This window comes from Melanotaenia boesemani, chromosome 23 (assembly GCF_017639745.1).
Source record: "Melanotaenia boesemani isolate fMelBoe1 chromosome 23, fMelBoe1.pri, whole genome shotgun sequence".
NCBI classification, from domain to species: Eukaryota; Metazoa; Chordata; class Actinopteri; order Atheriniformes; family Melanotaeniidae; genus Melanotaenia; species Melanotaenia boesemani.
This window is the reverse complement of record NC_055704.1, coordinates 12,067,282-12,079,381: the sequence shown is the minus strand read 5'-3', so window position 1 is coordinate 12,079,381 and position 12,100 is coordinate 12,067,282. Positions and strand designations below refer to the sequence as shown.

Here is a 12,100-nt window from a genome sequence, read left to right as displayed (position 1 = left end):
ACGTTTGTTTCTGGGATGAGGGGCAGGTTCATTCAAGGCACCTGGGGTCTCATGGAATATTCAACAACACAGGACTTGCTTGCCAAAATCAAAGTAACTAATCTATTTTTTATATTATATTATATTTTATACTTTTTTATTATTATTATTATTATTTACTATTTTATTATTATTATTATTATTATTATTATTATTATTATTATTATTATTAATATTATTATTATTATTATTATTATTGGTGATGCTTAATAACTCAGGCTTAACAACCTGAATATCAATATCAACAACCTTAAAATCAGTGCTGCTGAATTATTTATTCATGAACTCTGGAACAGGTAACCTACCCATTACAGTATTACTGTGTTAACATGACACATGTGATAATGACTAAATCATTTAAAAATCATGACAGCTTGCTGTGAAGTCACAATGCAAATTCCAGACTTCACCGCTGACAACTTTTCCATAAATGACTCAAATGCAGTGGCAAAAAACTTCAGACAGAAAAAAAGTTACTTTTTAAATGTCCTGATTTAACCTTTTTATTCAGTCGCCACATATAAAGTTTAGATCTCAGAAAACGTGTTGACGTTAACAAAACCTATGAATAGTAAATCCATTTTAAGCCATAATACAACTTACAAATGAAAACAATAACAGTAGATTCAGCCTGTTCAGCTGTGCGCGTTCCTGTGATGTGCATGGCTTTATTGACATAACACTGAAGTGAGAGAAATACATGATGAAATATATACGCTATCCATCCATCCATTGTCTGCCGCTTATCCGGATTGAGGTTGCGGGGGCAGCCGCCTAAGCAGCGAAACCCAGACTTCTCTCTCCCCGGCCACATTCACTAGATCATGAACGTCGATCGACCGGTAAATCAAGAGCTTTGCCTTTTAGCTCAGCTCCCTCTTCACCACGACAGACCGATGCAGAATCTGCATCACTGCAGACAACGCACCGATCCACTTGTAGATCTCCCGCGCCATTCTTCCCTCACTTGTGAACAAGACACAGAGATATGTGAACTCCTCCACTTTGGGCAGGGCCTCATTGTTGACCCGAAGAAGGCACTCCACCCTTTTCCGGCTGAGACCATGGTCTCGGATTTGGAGGTGCTGATTTTTATCCCCGCCGCTTGACACTTGGCTGCAAATCACTCCAGTGAGAGCTGAAGATCACGGCCCAATGAAGCCAACAGAACCACATCATCCGCAAAGAGCAAACCTGAAGCCACCAAACTGGATCCCCTCAACACCTCGGCTGCGCCTAGAAATTCAATTCAATTAACATAAACGTTATGAAAAGAATCGGTGACAAAGGGCAGCCTTGGCAGAGTCCAACCCTCTCCAGAAACAATTCTGATTTACTGCTGGCAGTGCGGACCAAGCTCTGACATCAGTCGTACAGGGACCGGACAGCTCGTACAAGGCGGTCTGGCACTCTAAACTCCCAGAGTACCCCCACAGGAGTCCTCTGGGGATATGGTTGAAAGCCTTCTCCAAGTCCACGAAGGACATGTGGACTAGTTGAGTGAACTTCCATGTCCCCTCCAAGACCCTGAAGAGAGCATAGAGCTGGTCCACTGTTCCACGACCGGCACGAATACCACACTGCTCCTCCTCAATCCAAGGTTCAACTATCCGACAGACCCTTCTCTCCAGCACCCCTGAATAGACCTTACCAGGGAGGCTGAGGAGTGTGATCCCCCGTAGTTGGAGCACACCTTTTGAAGAGGGGGACCACCACCCCAGTCTGCCAGTCCAGGGGAACTGTCCCCAATGTCCACGTGATGATGCAGAGGTGTGTCAGCCAAGACAGCCTTATAGCATCCAGACAGAGCCTTAAAGAACTCTGGGAGGACCTGATCCACCCCTGGGGCCCTGCCACAGGGGGAGCTTTTTAATCACCTCAGCGACATTAGTCCCAGAGATGGGAGAGCCAACACCAGGGTCCCCAGACTCTGCCTCCTCATCAGAAGACGTGTTGGTGGGATTGAGAAGGTCTTCAAAGTATTCCCTCCACCGCCTCACAATGTCCAGCGTCAGCAGCCCCCCATCCCCACTGTACACAGTGCTGATGGAGCACTGCTTTCCCCTCCTATGCCGCTGGATGGTGGACCAGAATCTCCTCAAAGCCATCCAGAAGTCATTCTCCATGGCCTCTCCAAACTCCTCCCATACCCGAGTTGTTGCCTTAGCGACAGCCGAAGCTGCGTCCCGCTAAACCTGACAATACCCAACAGCTGCCTCTGGAATCCCACAGGCCAAAAAGGCCCAATAGGACGCCTTCTTCAGCTTGACGACATCTCTTACTGCTGTTGACCACCAACGATTTTGGGGATGATCGCCACAACAGGCTCTGATGACCTTGCGGCCACAGCTGCGGCTGGCTGCCTCAACAATAGAGACATGGATCACAGCCCACTCGGACTCAATGTCCCCCAACTCACCAAGGACATGGTTGAAGTTCTGCCAGAGATGGGAGTTGAAACTCTTTCTGACAGGGGACCCCACCAGACATTCCCAGCAGACCCTCACAACATGTTGGTTTGCCAGGCCTGACCGGCATCCTTCCCCACCATCTGCACCAACTCACCACCAGGTGGTGATCAGTTGACAGCTCTGCCCCTCTCATCACCCGAGTGTTCAAGACATGCGGCCGCAAGTCCGACGATACGACTACAAAGTCTCTCTCTGCGTGCGTGTTTCGAGAGGGTGGTGAGTCATGACAGTCACGTTGACGGACGTGGCGTCTTCTTTGTTGGTGGTGGACTATTGTTACGCCGATGGTGTCCGGTCGGGATAGCGGAAGAAGATTGGAATGTGGAGAGACAGATTGTGGTACCTGCTCCTTATCGGCAGCAGATTCTATGTCTGGCACATGACGATCAATGGTCAGGACATATGGGAGTGAATAAAACGTATCAACGGATACTGAAACATTTCTTTTGGCCTGGTTTGAAAGCTGAAGTGGTAAAGTACATTCGCAGTTGTCATACGTGTCAACTGATGGGGAAACCAAACCAGACGATTCCTAGAGCACCATTACATCCCATACCTGTCGTGTCTGAACCTTTCGAACACTTAATTCTGGACTGTGTAGGTCCGTTACCGCGGACCAAATCGGGAAATGTGTATCTTTTAACGTTTATGTGCCCAACCACTCGTTATCCGGACGCAGTTCCGTTGCGCCGGATTACCGCTCGGTTAGTAGTGCGAGCTTTACTGAAATTTTTCTCTACCTTCGGACTTCCTAAAATCGTGCAAACAGATCAAGGAAGTAACTTCATGTCCAGGATCTTTAAGAAGACTCTGGCGGAGTTACACATTAAACATGTGACGTCCAGTGCTTACCATCCGGAAAGCCAGGGGGCATTAGAACGGTGGCACCAGACGTTAAAGAGCATGTTGCGTAAGTACTGTCACCAGGAAGTGAAAGATTGGGATGAAGGACTCCCCTTCATTCTATTCGCCGCTCGTGAAGCACCTCAAGAATCATTAGGATTTAGTCCGTCCGGGCTCGTATTCGGACATAAACTCCGGGGACCGTTGAAAATTCTGAAAGAGAAACTTATGGATAGTGCAACCCCAGCACATCAGAACGTACTAGATTACGTGTCTGCTTTTCGCGAACGTTTGCATCGTTCAAGAAATTTCGCTGCGTCGGCATTGCAAAAAACTCAGACCGAGATGAAACGTCGGTATGATCGGAAAACGATTGTTCGTGAGTTTAAGGAAGGTGACAAAGTCTTAGTGTTGCTACCCGTGCCCGGTGCATCACTAAGCGCTAAATTTTCAGGACCGTACATAGTTAAGCATCGCCTTGGTGAAACCGACTATGTTATCTGTACACCAGATCGAAAACGGAAAACTCGCGTTTGTCATATAAACATGCTTAAGTCTTATGTCAGCCGTGAACCTCAGCTAGCGACAGAGCAATCCGCAGTCGTAGCTACCGGAAGTGCTACAACCCCTCACATCGCTCTTACTTTGGTGGATCCGTTTGAACCAGACGTACCGCTGTTGGATCGCGTGGAGTCGCGCTTGACGCCGCGATTAACGAATGCGGAAGCACTAAAAGAGTTCCCATCTACTCTAGAGTATTTGCCGGCTGCTCAGAAAGCTGAGCTAGTTTCGTTAGTAGATCGATTCAATTCGATATTCCAGGATGTTCCGTCACAAACACACGTCATTGAACATGACATTGATGTAGGGTCCGCGCGTCCGATTAAGCAACATCCGTACAGGTGTAATCCTGGTAAGAGAGAACAAATGAAGCAGGAAACTGAGTATCTGTTGCGCAATGGTTTTGCAGTTCCGAGTTCCAGCCCATGGAGCTCACCATGCCTAGTTGAATCCAAGCCAGATGGTTCGCCGCGGTTTATCACCGATTACCGCAAGGTAAACTCCGTTACCGTTACAGATGCTTATCCCTTGCCGCGAATTGATGACTGCGTGGATACGATTGGTACTGCTAAATTCGTTAGTAAACTTGATTTGTTGAAAGGATATTGGCAAGTTCCACTCACCTCTCGGGCTTCGTTAATATCTGCTTTTGTTACGCCCGACAATTTCTTGCAATATACCGTGATGGCTTTTGGTATGTGTAATGCCCCTGCCACTTTCCAACGGTTAGTTAACACATTGTTTTCTGATCTCCCGTTTTGTTCTGCTTATTTAGATGACGTCGTGGTGTTTACTGAGACCTGGGAAGATCATTTAACCGCGTTGGAAACAATATTTACACGTTTGGCAAATGCTAAACTCACACTCAACCTCGCAAAGTGTGAATTTGGTCGCGCGACTGTCACATACCTGGGGAGACAGGTAGGACAGGGGGTGGTGCGCCCCGTTGAGGCCAAAATTAGTGCCATCACTGAATACCCCGTTCCGGAAGACAGGAAAGCTCTGCGCCGATTTCTGGGAATGGCCGGGTATTACCGTAATTTCTGTAAGAACTACTCTACAGTAGTTGAACCTTTAACGTGCTTAACTAGTCCTAAGCAAGAGTATAAGTGGACGTCCAAGTGCCAACATGCCTTTGAAAGTGTCAAAACTCTCCTGAAAAGTGTACCTGTGTTAGCCGCTCCTAACTTAAGAAAACCATTTAAGTTAGACATAGATGCGAGTGCTGTCGGAGCAGGCGCCGTGCTCCTCCAAGCTGGTGCAGATGGACTTGATCACCCTATCTGTTACTTCTCCCGTAAGTTCGGCCGGCACCAATTACACTACTCCACCATCGAGAAGGAGACGCTCTCGTTGTTACTGGCACTCCAGCACTTTGGAGCGTACGTGGGATCCTCCCCTGTACCCATCCAGGTGTTCACAGACCACAATCCACTGACCTTCCTGCACCGTATGTATAACCACAATCAGAGATTAATGAGATGGGCACTCATTCTGCAGGAATTCAATTTAGAGATACGGCATAAGAAAGGAGTGGACAACTTGTTTGCAGATGCCTTGTCCCGTGTGTAGGACAAACTTGTGTATGCTTATGCAACTGTGTATTAACCCTTTTGTTTCTGGAACATTTGTATGGATGGGGCCTTGGAGAAGCTGGAGCCAGCTTTTAAGGGAGGGGGTGTTACGGCCCCTGGCCTTCTGGGATTGGCCGTCCGGCCCGTCCATCACTCTGCTACGAGAAAGTGGAGCTGCCTAGGCCTTGGCCGCCTAGGGTTGGTCGTCGGACCTGCCAATCAAGCGGAGCCGAGATGACGACGGTCCTCCCTCCCCTTTCTGCTCGCTGATTCGTTGCTGCTGCTCCCGCTCTCCACAGCTGACCCTCATCAGGCTGATTGCCCCTGAATAAAAACTGGACTGCACCATTCATCGGGGGCTGTGTCATTAGGGCACAGTTCGCGTCGTGTGAGAGTTCTCTGAGTAGCGTTAATTCGATTGTTAGTGATTAAACCTTGTGATTGGACTTTTGTTGGATCAGTGGATCCTTTTGTGCTATTCTGAATTCGTTGGTTTAACTCCTGACAGTGCAACAGAGGTTGTGTTTTTGGTTTAGTTTGGTATTCGTGTCAGGTATTTACGTTTGGTTTTGCTTAGTATCATAGTTTTCAGGGGGATTCTCACTAGGAGAATCCCCGCTCTTTTTGTTGTAGAATTAAGATTAGGAGCCATTTTGTTTTGTTGTGTATATATGGTTAAGCTTCCTTTGTGTTGTTATTATTATTATCATTATTGTATAGACTGGCTTTATATTCTTTATTTCTTTAACATCATCTAAGTATGTAAATAGTTTTATAACAATTAAAACATATTACACCTTAACCCACGTTTTCTCGTGGTGTTTATGTTATCGGTCCTGTTGCGCCCCTAGTGACAAGACTGGGCCATAACAGTCGATCATCAAACTGCGGCCTAAAGTGTCCAATAACAAAACACCACTCGGATTCAGATCAGGGGGGACATTTCTCCCAGTCATGCCGACGTGGGCATTGAAGTCCCCCAGCAGAACAAGGGAGTCTCAAGGAGTGCTCTCGAACACCCCCTCCAAGGACTCCAAACTGCTGTTAGGTGCATAGAAATAAACAACAGTCAGGAGTAGGACTGGGCGATATGGCCTAAAAATAAAATCTCAGATTTTTTTATAACCAAATCCGATTTCCGATTTTAATCGATTTTTTTTCTTTTCTTTTACAAAACATAAATAAACTTATTAAAAACATTTATTTGTTTATATAAATGAATGCCAGCAAAAATAAAGCATATAATGTCATAGCTTTTCCACCATATAAACGACTTTATATCTTACATAGAAATATGCGACTAAAACTGCATCCGTGATCTCTTTCCATCTGGATCCTTATCATACAGGATCCACTGCAGAAATAATTCTCCTGATGAAGGTTGTCTCTTAACTAGGGTTTGTTGGCTAAAGTTGACTTCAGCAGCTCATAGATAGCAGCATTTCTCACTGCAGTTATACACACAGCTAAATCCCAGGCGTGCGTGAAGGGTCACTTCTGTCAGACAAACACCGTTCTGGTGTGGACAGAGGGCTAAGTCTGCTGCTAACTAACTATGGAAAAAAATCCCGATTTTCATAAAAATAAATCTCCAGAAATGGAAAATTCGATTTATCGATTTTATCGATTAATCGCCCAGCCCTAGTCAGGAGTAGGAATGGGCATTAAATTCTGTTCTAAGTTGTCTAAAAAGGGTCTCAAAAAGTCTTAAATTTAACTTGTAAAAACCTGTAGGAAGTTATGTTACCAACAAAAACTGTTGCTACAGTAAGTGTTAACTAAGAACTGTTGTGAAACCCAGGAAAAGCTTGGATGTACCAACTAAAAGATACTTGGAGTAACATAAAAATAAAACCGCAAACACGACCTAAGTCTTCCGTGATTTTTGAGCAAGAAAAGGTAATATAATTACGAGTCAAGCCTATCCAACCTCACCTCCTGTCAAGTAAAAGAGTGGCTTTAAAGTGCTACCAGTTGTTGCCACTACATTAAGTCAAAAAACCTTTGTCTGACATCGACATGAGTCACGTCGCGGATAAGGGAATTCAGGAATTAGACGGAGCCCATAAGGACTATTTTGCTACGGCAGATTTTACTGCATTAAGTAAGGGCGCTGACTTGTCAGCGGTGTGAAGATAACCTGGATAAGCTTGATAATCATCCCCTGGTGAAGCTGACTGGTTACCTAAATGTTTCTTTCTTTGACCATCGTTACTACGGAAACAGTGTAATAAACGGACGGTAATGGCGGACCCGCAAAGTGGTAACGAGGAGGAGTGTGCAGTTACCGAAGACGACCACAAGAGGGCGGTTGTATCTACAGAAAAGGGTGTTGAGGAGAAACTTTGTCATCAATATCAAACAATATCATCTTGGGCATAAGTGCACACAGCTTCTTCAGTACTTGGTTGAGCCAAAGAGCTGGACAAATCTTTCTAACTCATTCTGTTGAGTAAAAGAGTTAAACTTAGTGCAGAAATGCTCCTTAAACAACTGAGTCTTTAGCTTGCGTGTGGATAAGGACTCTGCGGATCAGACAGAGTTTGGTAGATCGTTCTACCACCGGGGGACAACAGCGAAGAAGAGTCTAGCTACTGATTGTGTGCTATATTGTGGTGGGAGCACTAAGCGTTTTCGCTGGCAGGGCGTAACTGTCAAGAGGAAGTGTAGCTCTGGATTAAGGAGTGGAGGTAGACCGGAGACGTTTGGATTATTGTTTTGTGAGCCAGAAGCAGAGCTTTGAATTTGATGCTTGCTGCAACTGGAAGCCAGTGGAGAGCGATTAGCAGCGGAGTGATATGAGCTCTTTTGGGCTGGTTGAAGACCAGACGTGCTGCTGCGTTCTGGATCATCTGCAGAGGTTTAACTGAGCATGCAGGCAGGCCAGCCAGTAAGGAGTTGCAGTAGTCAATGAATGAAATGACAAGAGCCTGGATCAGGAGCTGTGCGGTGTGTTAAGTCAGGTAAGGTCTGATCCTCCTGATGTTGTATAGAGCAAATTGGCAAGATTGAGCAACCAAGGCAACATGGTCCTTAAAGGTCAGCTGGTTGTCTACCATGACACCAAAATTCCTGATAGAAGATGTAGGCACAAGCGTGATAGAGTCATACTGCACGCTTATCTGTGGCAGTAAGGAAGAAATGGCTGGAAAGACAATAAGCTTAGCTCAGTCTTGGACAGATTTAGCTGAACCACTCTTCATCACTGATTACTCCTTGTTTCTCATGCTCTGCATGCTGACACAGTCACTGAGTTGTCTAGTGGGTTTTAATACTAAGCGATAATTATTATTATTATTTTTTTTTTTTGTATTTTTCCTGTAAGTTAGTATCTGGTCGCTGTTATGTCTTTTTGATTTGGTTATTATTTAAAAACTCTTAATGACTGGCAGCCCTGTTTTTTCTGTGTGTGTGTTTCTGCTTTTGTAAAAGTTGTAGGAAATTTCTTAGTGTGTTCATGTACAGGTGTAACAGTTTGTTGTCTGGTGATGGTGTGGATTGAAGGGTCGTTTCCTTCTGTCTGTGATCTTTTTGTCTCCTTTCTTCTTTTCCTTTTGCTCTTTTCGCTATTTTCCATCTTTTTCTGTCCCCTCCTGTCAGGTCCGGCAAGAATACATAGATTCCGTGATTCAAAGTAAATAAATTAATAAATGAATCAGATTATCAAGAGGAGCCTTACCCATAGGCCTCCCCTTGGCAGAGCAAATTTGTTCAGCACGATACAGCAAACAGATTATCATTTTGCTTGCTATGATGCTGGACAGGACAAGTTAAAAAAAAAAAAAAAAGATTTAGCTGAAGGTGGCAATCCTTCATCCATGTGGAGATATCAGTAATGATATCATGCTGATATTCGCATTGAGACAGTTGTGTCATCAGGTGGTAAAGAAAGGAAAAGCTGAGTGTCATCTGCATAGCAGTGGTAGGAGAAACCATGAGAGTTAATGACTGCACCGAGTGAGGAGATGTATAGTGAAAAGAGAAGAGGGCCAAGCACCGAGCCCTGAGGCACCCCTGTTGTCAGCTTATGTGATCTGGACATTCCCCCTTGCCAAGATACTTTGAAGGATCTTTCTGTGAGGTAGGACATAAAACACGAGACAGATCCTGAGATGCCAAGGTCCGAGAGTATGGAGAACAGTATATGATGGTTGACCGTGTCAAAGGCAGCAGACAGGTCCAGCAGTCCAGCAACCCTTCCAATGTAAACAATAACCCAAAACCAAGACAGAAACTCAAGCAGTAAACTTACTTAACTGACTGTACCAACCCTGATTGAAATCAGTGCTTGTTCTTATTGGCAATCAACTTTAATAGTTGTAACATGTTCCTGCATAAGATTATTTGTAATACAAGTGACTTTTATAACTTTTTAAAAAATATGTATATATATATTTTTAATGGAAAAAATATGTCAATAAAAACAGTTTTATGTAACAGAGAGTCAATTTGTAGGCAAAAATTTCTCCAAGCTAATTTTTTTAAAGGGAAGCTAGTATCTATTATTAAACATATTAAGGGGTTGAACTTTTTTGCTTATTTAAATTTTTTAAAGATCTCTTAATTTGTGTGTTTTTATTCTGTGAGTTGTCCTGTCAGACGAATTTCTACTGCTCTGCATTGGACAATAACGTTTTTTCTAAGTCTATGTCTAATTGAGACAACTTTGCCCTCAGAAGTAATCAATTGTGTTGTTCTTATTGTGAAAATTCAACAGCTGCCACATATTTATTAAACAATAATGTTGGACTCTAAATAAATCTGGTGTACAGGTACAGTGTCTAAGTATTAATGATATCTGGTGGTAAATTTGGGCATAGAGATAACTTAAATGCCAAGCACAGTGATGTATGCCATGTTTGTTGACCGACGGCAAGTAGATATAAATGGTTCATTCTAAGACAATAAGAACATAATTATTTTCGTAAAGTGATCAGATACCAGTAGAAACACAGTTTTAACTATATAATAAATTGTTTTTTAATTGACTTTTGGTTTTGTTACACACTGCACCTTAAAGTAGATGACTATTGTTATCAAGGCCGGAATGGGCATAATGGGCATGGGCCCACATGAGCAGTCTGAGAGACAGAGATGGGACAAGAGAAGAGAGACAGTCAGGTGAGTGTATGTGAAGACAGTCCTCAGGAAACAGTGTCATCATTAAAATTAAAAGAGAAAGGAACCTCTTCTTTTTAAACTGTGCTTTATTTTTCATTTAATATAAGATCATTTAAAAGTTTTAGTCTAGTTGATCTGAATTGTTTCCATATTGTTTTATCACAAGAAGAGGGACGTAAAGCGTTTGAGACACAACAAGGCAGGGATGGAGAGCTGAGGAGTAAGGACCAAAGGAGTGCTGCGAGGCAGAAAGAAAGAGACAGAGGCCATGACAAAAAGATGGGACAGAAGCAAGAGACAGTCAGGTGAGGAGGACAGACACAGGAATGAAACACTAGTAGGTGTGACTGTGCTGCTGTAATGCTTTTAATGTCTTATGTGAAGCACTGTGACTTGTCTTGTTTTTGACATTTGCATTACAAATAAACTTGCCTTGCCTTAGTGAGAAAAAACCAAAGTCACAGCTAGCCGATTATCTGACAGTCGATAGTTCCTTATAAATGTGCCAGCAACAATCAGCTCTTGAGTCTTATCCATTCTTACACAATTATGACGTCTCTCAGTGTAAAAGTTTCAAACCAATCAGATGTGGAGTTGGAGTCAATAGGGCTGGGCAGATTAAATTAAATTAAATTAAATTAAATTAAAGTAACCCCTGGATGGTAATTTTAAGGTTGTAGTAGTAGTTTTATTTTTCTATAAATGTATCAAAACACATCATCTTTATTGTTAGTCTAGCATTCTGCTTCATACAAAATCTGTGTTTTCATCATAGATTTTCATCTATATATTACTGATGATGTAATTCCTGTATTCACTGGTTATCTGTATTAAAATCTTAGCTATATTTAAAAAATTATGCTGCTTTGCAAATTCTGTGTAAAATGTTGTATTGCTTTTTCTTTTAAATGTCCAGCATCAATAAAGCATAAGGAGTTTATTTACCACAGAATATGATATATTCTGTTACCCTCAATTTTGTAGATTATCTTTTAAAGCCTGAAGTTTAGCATGTGTATCTGTTATTTATTTTAAACTGTACACGGTCAGGAAGGACGGTCTGTCCCATAACCCGTGGGCACAATATAAGCAAATAAAAACAGCTTTTGTGCATAAACTTGCTCGACTAAACCAAATTAATTTAAATTTGCTTAAGCAGAATATCAATTCCCATGGGGAAATTATGCTGTTGTAGAGTTAAATAAATCAATAAAAACAAGGTTATTATATATAAAGAGTCATGGGGATGTGGGCCTTTTGTGCTTGTCCATGCCTGCAGCACACTTACCTCAAGGACAATCATTGCTGTTTAACGTAAAACAAAATATTTTCCTTTCGTAATTATTTTTAATACCTAAACCAGGGCTGCCCAAGTCCTGTCCTCGAGATCTACTATCCTGAAAATTTTAGATGCAACCTTTCTCTAACACACCTGAATCAAACAGTATGATAACGCAATATGCACTTGGTGCTACTGCAACTGCAAACCTC

The 12,100-nt window shown here is 43.0% G+C and overlaps 1 protein-coding gene across 1 annotated transcript in view; it reads left to right on the top strand.

The window, feature by feature from the left end:
- Positions 1-12,100, top strand: part of LOC121635104 — a 65,556-nt gene that overhangs the window by 37,315 nt on the left and 16,141 nt on the right. The gene's annotated exons all lie outside the window — the stretch shown is intronic.